This window comes from Monodelphis domestica, chromosome 4, assembly GCF_027887165.1.
Source record: "Monodelphis domestica isolate mMonDom1 chromosome 4, mMonDom1.pri, whole genome shotgun sequence".
Classification (NCBI taxonomy): Eukaryota; Metazoa; Chordata; class Mammalia; order Didelphimorphia; family Didelphidae; genus Monodelphis; species Monodelphis domestica.
The window spans coordinates 305,481,018-305,493,699 of record NC_077230.1 but is presented as its reverse complement, the minus strand read 5'-3'; the positions used below and the strand labels follow the sequence as shown (position 1 = coordinate 305,493,699).

Here is a 12,682-nt window from a genome sequence, read left to right as displayed (position 1 = left end):
TTTAATTGAATCCAATCCAAATCAGATCATTTAAAAAGCCCAAGGGGGCAGCTGTAGCTAAGTGGATTGAGAGCCAGACCTAGAGGTGGGAGGTCCTGGGTTCAAATCTAGTCTCAGATACTTCCCACCTGTGTGACCCTGGTCAAGTCACTTAACCCCCATTGCCTAGCCCTTATCACTCATTTGCCTTAGGATCAATACCAGGCAGAAGGTATGGGTTTAAAAAAAAAAAAAGCCCAAGACTTGGTCCTTGCCATTGAGGAGTTTATGATCTAAGAGAGGAGATAAGACCCAGACTCAAATGACTCAAATACAATTCAAGATGTGAGGTGTCAAGTTAATGAAATGGAAAATGAAAATACCTCTCTAGTTTGGGGAGAAAGGATGAAGAATGGCTTCCCAGAGGGAGCAGCATTGGAGTTGGGTCTTCAATGGTGGGTGGAATTTTGAGGAACACAAAGAAAGAAAAACATTCTGAATAGATTAGAGTGAGCTAAGACATGGAGATGAGGGTGTTCATACATATTTGGGAAGGGACAGTAATTCAGACTGAATAGAACAGAGGTCTCCAAAGAGGGAACCAGGGTCCTCAAGTCCAAGGAAGCTGTGATCTGACCCCAGGACAGATGAGTAGTATCTTACCTTCCCCAGGATAAGGATTATGGGGCGGTCGACAATAGGACTACATCTATCCTAATTCTCCTTCCCCCCACTCTCCCTTCTCTCCCTCCAAAGTCCCTTAAAGCATAACTTAAGGGGTAGCAGGTACCTACAGCAACCACTACTCAGGTGCCATTGGGAAACTAATAATAATAGTAAACATTTATCTAGTGCCTGGGGCATGGGGTGTCCAGGGAGCCCCAGCACCTCTGGGGTAAAGCTTTGCCAAACCCTTTTCAGGGCTGCTTACCCACTTTTGGTGTCTGCTTCTTGCCCAATTCTCATCTATGGCTCCAAGGAGCTGTTATCACATCCCAGTAAAACTGGCTTGGCAGCCCGGCTAACCTGCACCTGAAAACGTATTCCCCACACCAGGAGAGAGTAAGAATGGCCCAGGATGAGCAGGGATGGATGAATTGCCACAGATTGCAAATTTTATTACATTTTCTCCCCATCCCCAAGTTGTTGGTCTTCTGTATTAATGTTATTGAGGATACCATCATCCTTCTAGTCACTCAAATGCATAACTTTAATATCATCCTTGAGTCCTCACTCTCCCTCTGCTGGGAATTTTAATCATTTGCCAAATCTTTCCATTCCTACCTTCCACCATTTCCTTCTCTTCACTCACACATCCACTATCCCAGTCCACATTCTTATCACCTCTGGCCTGGATTATGGCAAATAGGCTCCTCACTGAGCTCTCTTGCCTCTTGTTTCACCCCTCTTTAGTTCATCTTTCACACAATGACTAAAACCATTTCCTCCACACTCAAACTTGACCATGTTACTCCCCTACTCAAGAAGCTTCAGAGGCTCCCTACTGACCCTATCATCAAATGTTACTTCATCGTTAGTTCATATTTTTCTACTTTTAGATTTTACATACACATGAACATTCATGTATGTGATATCTAAGTAAATATACACATATTGGAGGCATGTCTGAGACCACTGAGTTAGAGCATGGGGCAAATCTGGAAAAGTCAAATAAGGAAAACTTAGTAATCTGGGCTATATTGGGGCATCAATACCAATAAATTCAAGGGCAAACTCTGACACTTAGTAGATTTCCCAGGATGCATAAGTCATCTCACTAAGACTCAAAAGTTTCTTCATCTATAAAATATTGTTTCCTTTTTTGCCAATACACAAAAAAGGGATCCTTTGCTCTTTGGATTTGGTGTCTGAATAAATTCTAGCTTCATCATTTCAAACCCAAATAATGTAATTGTCAGGCCAGAGAAGTGGTTCTGGCATTAAGTCCACCCAATATTTTTTTTTTTAAATGCTTACTTGGCAACAGTAAGCTTAACTATAGTAAAGTTGACCCAATATGGAATATATTTGGTTAGCAGTTAGTTAAGGCAGCCCTTGGCAAGGTGGCTTTCTTCAGACGGAAGGACACTTTCAAGGTCTATTGCCACCTGCTAATCCAGCCTTACTTTGCCTTTTCTTTACTTCTTAAATATTCTATTTAGATGCTCTGTCACTGTCAATCCATAGCTTTCCTAGGCTCCCTTGCCTATCCTGATGGTGGGGGTCATCTGGACTTCTCCATTGAAATAACCAATCAAAGGCATTGCACCTGGATATGACAGAATAGATGCTGGGAGTGGCTGGAGCAAGCTGGTCTTAACCTATGGATTATGGTATAAAATACCAAATCATTTTGGATATTAATATTTAAATGTCCGGCAGCTTAGAGAAGAGAGGAGTTGTAGCCAAGCCCTTTAGAGGACTGCTTGAAAGAGAGAAAGGAGGAGTAGCCCCAAACTTCAGAGGATCAGAAGATTTGTGCTTCTTTTTTATATCCTCGCTGCATCTCAGGAATAGGCATGACTGGTGACAGCATCTGTATCATGGGGGGGTGAGGGGGGGAGAAAGAAGAAAGTGAATAAAAGCTTCAGTTCTACCAAAAAGCCCAGCAAAAATCCACACCAGACCTCGTTGTATTCATTGCTGTTCAGTCGTGTCCGGCTCTCCATGACCCTATTTGCAGTGGTTGGCCATTTCCTTCTCCAGTTCATTTTACAGATGAGGAAACTGTAAAAAATATTATTATTTAAATTGCAAAGTTTAAATTCCTTTTAAGAAGAATTTTAGGTAAAGAAAGATGCTACCTCTCCAAATCCAAAAACTGAACTGTTTGGAGAAGACACCATGAAGAAGCCTCCAGACCACAAGCTGCACAAGAAGATCAAGAATGAACTTTGGGTGTGGTTGATTGAACATTTATTCGTATGTATACTTTCATGCCAAAGGGGACTGCCCCCTAACTGGCTTTCTGTCAATGCGTCTAGCAATTATTGGTTTTGTCCTTTTTTCCTCTTATCCTCAAATTATTGTAATCTTTAAGTTGATTATGTTTTCGTGATCCTTTTGGGGAAAATTTTTTTTCCCCAATGGGATCAAATGGGAAAATGTAAAAATGGAGATTTGAAACCCAGACTTCAATTCCTGGGAGTCCTTGATACCTCCCAGAGTTCCCCATAATCCCGTGAGGTCCTCACCTGGGCCACTTGACTCCGCCTTCTCTCTCTCTTTCCCTGCTTCTGCTTCTAGGGACACGCATCTCTGAGTGAAATCAAATAGGCCTTTCAGCCCTCCTAGCCTCATGCTTTCTTATTTTGTATTTTCTTTATTTCTTAATCTTTGATAATACCTCTAAAAATATAATACTTTTTTAGCAGAGAAACTAATTTTTAATCTTAAGAAAACTGAGGTCAAATTGTAATATATGTCTTGCCTAGTGTCACACAGCTGGGAAGTGTCTGAGGGCAGATTTGAAATCAGGTCTTCCTGACCCCAACCTCTGTCCACTGCACCATCTAGCTAGTATAGGCTCTGGGAAATTAATTCCAGTTAAATTAGGAAATAAATCCAGTCTACCAGAAGGCCCTCTATGAACAAACGGTGTATATGTCCTCGCTTACTTCACTGGGCTATGAAAACAAGATCTTATACCTAAAACTTGGAGTTAAGTGACAATTCCCATTCCCACTTAACAGATATTAAGCCAAACCAGGTAGACAAATCAAAGCATTGCCACAGTATTGCTGTAACCCAGGGGAACAAATGGCCTTACCTTCTATTTGTAGAAAGCTTCTTGCAGAGATGAATCTAGAGAGCCAGAGAGCAAAGACACGCTAGAATATTTATTTCCTAGATAATTAAAAAAAAAAAACCCACCACCACCAATCTTCCATAACTTTCGGTGCACTATTTACTCCCTGTGTTCTCAAGATAAATCACGGACGCCCCATTTCCAAGAATTCTTCCCCAAGACACCTCTGCGTGACTCACTCACCGTTTACTCTGTGGATTGTATTATTTGCTATAAATAACCTTTTGCTGCTTCTGTTGAAACATGGTTATAATAAAGAGGAACAGAACAAAAGGCCTAAAAGTTGTGTGACTGTTAACACAATGCCATGACTAAACTATTCAAAGCCAAATAGAAAAACAGAAAATGTCTGACTCACACTGAGTGTCCCTGAGCTTAGGCACTGGCAACAAGACTTTCCCATTGCTCTACAAGGGCTTCTGAGCTTGTCTCCTTGCCCTCCTCTACCCCGCCAAGTTGGAGGATCCTGGATGTCACAAATAGAATTTAAAATTAGACCCAGAGACAGGTAGATGGCTGAGCGAATTGAGAGCCAGGTTAGAGATAGGAGCTTCTGGGCTCAAATCTAGCCCCAGACACTTCCTAGCTGGGTAACCCTGGACAAGTCACTTAATCCCTATTGCCCAGCCCTTACTGCTCTTCTGCCTTGGAACCCAAACACAGTATTGATTCTAAGATGATAGTTTAAAAAAAAAGTTGAAAGAAAAACAACTGCTTGATCATATGATTGGGGATGTAGACTTTAAAAGATCACCCTGGTGCAAACATCAATAATATGGAAATAGGTCTTGATCAAGGATACATGTAAAACCCAGTGGAATTGCTCATTGGCTATGGGAGGGGGGTAGGAGAGGAGGGGAGGGAAAGAACATGAATCATGGAACCATGGAAAAATATTATGAATTAATTAAATAAAAATTTTCAATTAAAAAATAGAACCTATTCTCTTGAGACTGAAGTAATAGAGACAGCACAACTTTGAGATATTGGAGGAAAGAAGGTAGGAATATTTGTGCTTTTGTTCTTGCTTTATCTTTGAAGGAAATATCCTGTGGCTCAGTGGATAGAGAGTCAGGTCTAAAGATGGGAGGTCCTGACTTCTATCTGGCTTCTGACACTTCCTAGCTGTGTGACCCTGGGCAAGTCACTTAAACCCCTAGTTTTCCTTAATTATAACTCAGAAAATACTTCTCTCTCATGTCTTCTCCCCAACCCTCCAACCCCAGGTGTATCTTTATGGTGTCTCCCTATTACATTTTAGGAATGAAATACATATATGACACTTCTTAGCTACTGCTCCAACTTTTACTTGACCTGGCAGATAGATGAGGTCCCAAGAAGGGAGGCTACTTGGGTTCTAGGGGTAGCCCTGTGAAAGGTTACTCTTTTTTTTTTAAACCCTTATTTTCCCTCTTAGAATCAATACCATGTGTTAGTTCCAAGGCAGAATTAGTAAGGACTAATCAATGGGGCAATGGAGGTTAAATGTCTTGCCCAGGATCACATCAGAAGGAAAATGAGGCCAAATTTGAACCCAAGATCTCCCATCTGTGGACCTGACTCTCAATCCACTGAGCCACCCAGCTGCCCCCAAAGGTTATTCTTATTTAATGTAGCTCACAAGTCCCCATGGGGTGTTTCCCCTCAACAATCAACCAGTAGGTTAAACTAGAATTTTAGCAAAGGCATTTGTTGAAAAGGTAGAGGAAATCCCCAAATCTTAAGTAGAGTCTCCTGCAAATTGCACACAGTCTCCACAGAAAGAAGGGGTTCAGACTTAAAGGATAATGCTAGGGACACACAGCCATACAACTGTAAGAAAAACACAATTCCTGTGAGTGGAAGTCCCTTCTCTCTCTCCAGAGCCCTCAAGCAGCTCTCCTTGGCTGAAGGTCTCTTCCCCTGAGTGAGGGGCAGACGGGAGGGTTTATCTGGATTCCTTGGGTCGACTTCTGTCTTCAGTTCTTGCTCCGTGACTGGAATTTCCCTTTGCTCCAAGACAGTCAAAGGTGCCTTCAAAGCTATCCACTTCCTGGGGGGACTTTCTGCTGATTGCAGTCTCCTACTGGTCAAGTAGTAACGACAATAGCAATTACAATGGATTCTGGGATAGTTCCTTGACACGATATTTTTGATGAACTGGAAAATTAATACTTCTCTTATAGAAGTAACTACAGGCTAAAACATTTGCTGATAGCAACATTATAAGCATCAAACCAAGGACTTTCATGCCTATTTTATTCAGAGATAATTAGGTTCTTTATAATTGGTTTCTAAATCAGACAGTTTAATACAATGATGACTGTTTTTTCTTTGCTTATCCATGTTTTTGAAGAGATAGAAAGAAAATTCTTTTTTATCAAAAGGACATATTTTAACCCTTATTATCTAGTGAAGAACAACAAGAATACAAATAATGCTTCTTTGCATACATAAAGGTTTTATTTTTTCTTCCAGGAAGCTTTAAGCATGCAAATAAGGGGAGAAGTATAAGAATACAAATCAGTTGGACACAAATGTTAGAAAAGAAAACTGAAGGGAAACATGAAATCAATAATGATCCTCATAGAGATTATTCAGATTTGTATTTCAGCAAAATAAAAGGAAAAAAAAAACAAGCAGAGCTGAAACCAACAAAGTGAAGCACAAATAAGGCATATGTACCATAAGCCTCAGGAAATCTGTAAACAAACCTGCAAAGGTTATAGATAATTGACTTTAATATTGCCCAGAGGACAGTGGGCAGAAACTACAAAGAGTCAGCTTTAGGGAGAAAAAAAAAATTCTTAAGAATAGAGTTGGATGACTCAGTGGGGAGAGATCTAGTCCTAAAGATGGGGGGTCCTGGGTTCAAATGTGATTTAATCCCATTTGCCTAGCCTTTACCTTCTATCTTGGAACCAGTATTTAATATTGGTTCTAAGATGGAAAGTAAGGGTTTAAAAAAATAAGTAGAGAGTATTGGTTCCAGAGCAGAAGAGAGGTAAGGGCTAAGCAGTGGGTTAAGTGACTTGCCCAGGGACACACAGCTGGGAAGTATCAGAAGCCAGATTTAAACACAGAACCTCCCAGTTTCCAAACCTATCCATTGAGCCAATTGTCTGGCCCTGAACTCAGATTGATTAAAATAATTAAAATTTAAAAATTAATCTGAGTTCAGTTAGTTTTAGTTTACATTATTGTAGTTGTATTCAGGTTCTGCTTACTTTACTTAACAAGATATAGTGATAAATACAACGTGCTAAGCCTGATTTAAAAAAGGAAAGTATACAAATACTTGAAGGGAGAGGCACTGTTAGACATATGAGAAAGATGTGGTTTTAACAAGCTGCAAGCAGAATAGGAATCAGTGGCCACTCTTAGTCCCACAGATGTTGAAACCCAATTCTCTCCTCTCAATAAAGAGATGGGGGGCTACTATGAAGACTGAATGCTATATTTGCTGATAGACTTTTGTCTTTTTTGCTAAACTGCTTTCTTTTGTTACATGGGAAGGCTCTGAGTGTGTGTGTGTGTGTGTGTGTGTGTGTGTGTGTGTGAGAGAGAGAGAGAGAGAGAGAGAGAGAGAGAGAGAGAGAGAGAGAGAAAGAGACAGAGACAGACAGAGACAGAGAGACAGAGATGAGAGAGAGAGACAGAGATGAGAGAGAGAGAGAGAGAGAGAGAGAAAGAGAGAGAGAGAGAGAGAGAGAGAGAGAGAGAGAAAGAGAGATGTCATAATGGCAAATACCAGACTGGTATCCAAAAGAAAAAAATCAATAAAACTTCATAAAATGGATATGATTAGATTTGGCCCATTTTCCTAGCCTGCCACAATCTTTGGGAATCCTAATTCCATTACCTAATATGTCAGCTATTTTTTTTCCTCTACCTTATTAACTGCAAAATTGGCAAACATTACATATATTCCTTTATCTGGGTTATTGACAAAACAGATACCTGTGCAGATACCAATTAGAAACCTATTGTATAATAGTTACCTATTAGAAACCTCTGACCAAGTCAATTTTCATTCACTAATCATCTACTAATCATGGGTAGATCTAGTAACTCAGCCAATTCTAAATCTATCTTATTACAATACTATTCAGTCCACATATTTCCATCATGTCCACAACAAGGATATTATGAAAGACTGTCCAATATGTTATGGAAATCTATGTCTCTACTCAGTCAGGGTATTTTCTGGATCTACCAGTTTCGAAGGATAGACTGGACATGTCATTTCATTGGTATGAGAAACTTCCAGGTGAGGGAACTGCCTCTGTCCATGCAGGTTGGTTCTTTCTCTTCAACACAGAGTTGACTAAAACATTTTTATGGTCTTTTTTTTAGTTCATTTATTTAATTAATTATTTTAGAATATTTTCCCACAGTTACGTGATTCCTGTTCTTTCCCTCCCCTCTCCCTACTCTCTCCTGTAGCCAATGCACAATTTCCCTGGGTTTTACATGTGTCCTTGATCAAGATCTATTTCCATATTATTGATATTTGCATTAGGATGATCTCTTAGAGTCTACATCTGCAATTATATCCCCATCAACCCATGTGATCAAGCAGTTGTTTTTCTTCGGTCCTTCTACTCCCACAGTTCTTCTTCTGGATGTGGATAGCGTTCTTTCTCCTAAGTCCCTCAGAATTTTGACTAAAACATTTAATGGTTAAATGAGTTGCCCAGGATCACACAGCCACAAAGGGTCAGAAAATAGACTTGAATCCACATCTTTCAGACTCTAAGACCAATTCTTTGTCTACTTACCCACTTTCAATTTTACATTACCCTCATTATTAGTGACTTCGAATATGCTTTTTAAAAATATTTTTCCATGTTTATATATTTCATTTTCTTTCCCTTCCTTTTTTCCTCCCCCCTCCCCCCGCCCTCTCCTGGATCCAATACACACTTCCACTGGGTAATACAAATGTTATCACTTATACCTATTTGGAATATTCTTTCATGTAGTTGATGACTTGAATTTCTTCATTTGAAAACTATCTTTTCATGCCCTTCAACCCCTGGTATCTTGGGATATAGACAAATAGAAAAATATATTGAGAGAGATTTAGATATAGACATATAACCTATGTCTTTATATGTGGGCAGGAATTTTCCTGATCTATAAAATGAGGACAATAATAAAAACATGAGACATGATAATATATATAAACATTCTATGCACCTATGTAAAAGCACTATGAAAATGTTAACTGTTATTTTAAAATGTAAATTATTGTGTTATAAGAAATGATGAGCAGAACGATTTCAGAAAAAGCTGGAAAGATCTTCAGGAAGTGCTGCAGAGAAAAATAGGCCAAAAAAATAGGAAGAACATTGTACACAATAACAGCAATATTGGACAATGATTATCTGTAAAAATTTGGCTACTCTCAAAAATACACTAATCTGGGATAATCCTGAAGGCTTTGTGATGGGGAATGCTATCCAACTCCAGAGAAAGAACTGTTGGAGTCGTCTTTCACATCAATGTATTTATGATTTTGGTTTTATATGAGTTGTGCTCTCATAGCAATGGCCAGTATGGAAGTGCGTTTCACATGACAATTAAAAAAATGAAAAAATAATAAGTAATAAATTAAAATAAAATGCAATTCTGTCTGCATTGATCCTATTTGTACAAAAACTTTTCAGTTGTCATCATAATTCGCCATTTTGTCTTTTTGATCATTTCTTTGCTGTATCTGGGTATCCTTCCATTCTCTTTTAATTCTTTTTTTTTATTATTATGACCTCTTAAAATTTTTTTTATTACCTTTTTTTAACCTTTTATATTTAGATCATATATCCATTTAATTCATTTTTTGGTAGTGCATGCTGAACTTTTTTGGTCTAAATATTATTCCTGCAAAATTTTTGCTTTCTCGTTTTTCCAGAAGTTTTTGATGACTAGGAAATCCTTACTTCATTAGTTGGTGTCCTTAAGCATATTAACACTAGGCTACTTTGTTTGATTGCTTTTACATCTTGCTTCTCTACAGTTTAATTTTTCTATATTTCAATGAGTACAAAATAATTTTGATGGTTACCATTGTATGATATAAGACCTGGTGGCATTAAGATTCCCTTTATGCCTACTTTTACATTTTCCCCCTTGCTTTTCTTTACCTTTTGCTCCTTCACATGAATGTCATTTTTTTCCTGTAAAGAAATTTGTTGGTAGGTCAATTGGTAAAATACCAAATCTGTAAATTAACTTAAATAATATCAAATTACTTATTAGATTGGCATATTGTATCTACGAACAAGGAATATCTCACCCAGAATAAATCTTGATTTATTTCTGTAAAAAACATTTTGTAGTTATATGTCTGAAGTGTATTTTAGTAGGTTACTTCTAATCAGTTACTCCATTTTGAACAAAATTTCCTTTTCTATCTCTAGCTTATTGGGTTTTGTTTGTAAAAGACAGAAACGTGGATGGTTTTGTGCATTTCCTCTTTTTTTCCTACTACTTCGCTGAAGTTACTAATTGTTTTGATTCGTTTCATTAAATTTCTGGGATTCTGTAAACAAATCAAGTGCCAAATCAAGTATCTATTCTGATATCCTAGGAGCTTCCTTTTCGGCTCATAGCATGTCAGAATAGAAGGAAACCCCAATCCCTGCTTAAAGCATGAATCCCCTGCTACAAGAGCATGCCTGACAAGTGGTCATGTAGCCCCTATTTGAATCTCAGGATAAGAATTGCTCTGGTTTTTATATTGCTTTACAGCATATCCCTTCCCTCCCAATCACCTTGTGAAGCAAGGATCATAACGTCACTGATTGGCAGAGCTGGAAGTGATCTTAGAGGTCATCTGATCTAATGTCTGTCCAATAGTTCAGACTATTAGATGTGGTCAACCCACCTCCTCCTAAAGCCTTCTAATGATGGGGAACTGTATCTTGAGAATAACCATGCCATTTTTGTACAATTCTAATTATTAGGAATTTTAAAAAATTCTTACCTTCTGTCTTAGAATCAAAACTAATATTGCTTCCAAGACAGAAGAGAGGTAAGGTTTAGGCAATGGGGGTTAAGTGACTTGCCCAGGGTCACACAGCTACGAAGTATCTGAGGCCAAATTTGAACTCATGATGCCCCATCTCCAAGCCTGACTCTCTATCCACTGAACCACCTAATTGTCCCAGGAAATTTCTTCTTCATGTTGAGCTAAAATCTCTCTCCCTATAACTTCCATCCAATGCTCTTAGTTCTTCATGTTGGGGTCTAATAAATCTAATTCCTTTTTTAGTATGACACTCATTTGAATACTTGATGATGGTTATGTTCCCAAGCCATTCCCACTCCCCTTTTCCCACCAAGTCATCTCTCATCCAAACTAAACATTCCATGTTACTACAATGCACATTAGTATGGCATTATTTAAAGATCCCTTACCATCCCAATGGACATGCTCTGGTTTGGGAATGTCTCTTCTCAAACCAAGCTTTGGTACTGTATAGAATGTTCCAGTTAGTGTCTGGCCAAGGCTGAGTAGTAGAACTCCAAGTGTTGTAGCCTAAAATGTCACTATTTTTAGACTGTGTATAAGTGGAAATTTTGTATCCTTTGGACTTCATCTCCCAGCATTCTTTCCTCCTCCCAAAATTCCCTTTTCCCTTTTGTGTATGTTACATTGTTTGTATATAGTGGAGGTGGCTCCTCCCTCTCACCCTCTCTTTTCCATGTGGAAGGCTGGTGAGCTCTTTCAGTTTCTCTAGCCTTTTACTTTCCCTTTGCTTCAAGTTAAATATTAATAAATATTATTAAATATAATACTTTAAGTATTAAATATTAATTTTTAAAATTTACAACTGCCTTGTCACACGGTTGATATTTCAAATTTGAAATAAATCAAATGCACAGATCTTTTTCATGTGGATGCTTTGTCCAGCTATGTCTCCCCAATCTGCCTTTGGCATTTTGATCAGAAGTATAGAATGTCACAATTACATCTACTAAATGTCATAAATATTCTGTGATTTAGTCTAGTAGTAAAATCTGACAAGATCTGCTGGACTCCTAATTCTGTCAGTCCAACACTTTGCCTTCTTTTAAGTAATATATCAACTTGTTACCGGCATCATTTCCTAGTACCTTCCTTTGGATGCATAGTTTAGAAAGGCAGCCATCGCTGACATTGACATCATTAAACATTCTTTTAAGGTATCTTTCTGCTTTAATGGATTTTGAATGGTTCTGCATGGTTCCTTGCATTTGGTTGAGTCTCTTTGGACCTTCCCAGGCACTGGTATAGGCTTTCTCATGTAGGCTATATGATATGTGGGGGGGGGGGGAGGGGGGGGAAGGGACAGGTACGATTATTTCAGATATTTATTTGGGGGGAATCAGTGGGGGAAATGGTGTTGTGTGTGTGTGACCCACTCAAAGTATTAATCTAGGGATTTGGAGAAGGAGAAAATTCAAATTTTCCAGAAGTATGCTGGTCTAGATAAAAAAAATATATTCTCTGGTAACATTTCTTTCTCTTTCAGCAGATTTCTATGAGTCTTCTATGATGGGAAAATATATCTGAACGCATGATGAGTCTAAGTAGAAAACCCATCAATGAGTAGAAGATGTCAATTCATTTATACCCTAAGGTGCAATTTCATGCTTTTCTAAGTTTAATGCTTTTACAATTTAGTTTCAACTGTTGTTATAATTCTTTCCTCAGAAGGTACAATATAATGTGCTATTTAGAGGACTATTCTCTCCTCTTAGCCATTACAAGCTAATTTAACTATATTAAGACCCTGCTGGGTACATTATTTTGTATTGGGGGTTGGAAAAACACTCAAAAATCAACATCAGAAAACATATATATTAAATATTTAAGATCTTACTGAATAATAAAAAGCATCATGGGGGAGAGACACCTATGTTTTAGTT

General features: G+C 38.3%; 1 long non-coding RNA gene across 1 annotated transcript in view; it reads left to right on the top strand.

The window, feature by feature from the left end:
- LOC107648997 (uncharacterized) overlaps positions 1 to 12,682 on the top strand; it is a 59,213-nt gene that overhangs the window by 42,363 nt on the left and 4,168 nt on the right. The window contains exon 2 of the long non-coding RNA XR_001622244.2: positions 12,289 to 12,393. This is a non-coding gene — a long non-coding RNA (uncharacterized LOC107648997). The remainder of the gene's footprint in view (positions 1 to 12,288; positions 12,394 to 12,682) is intronic.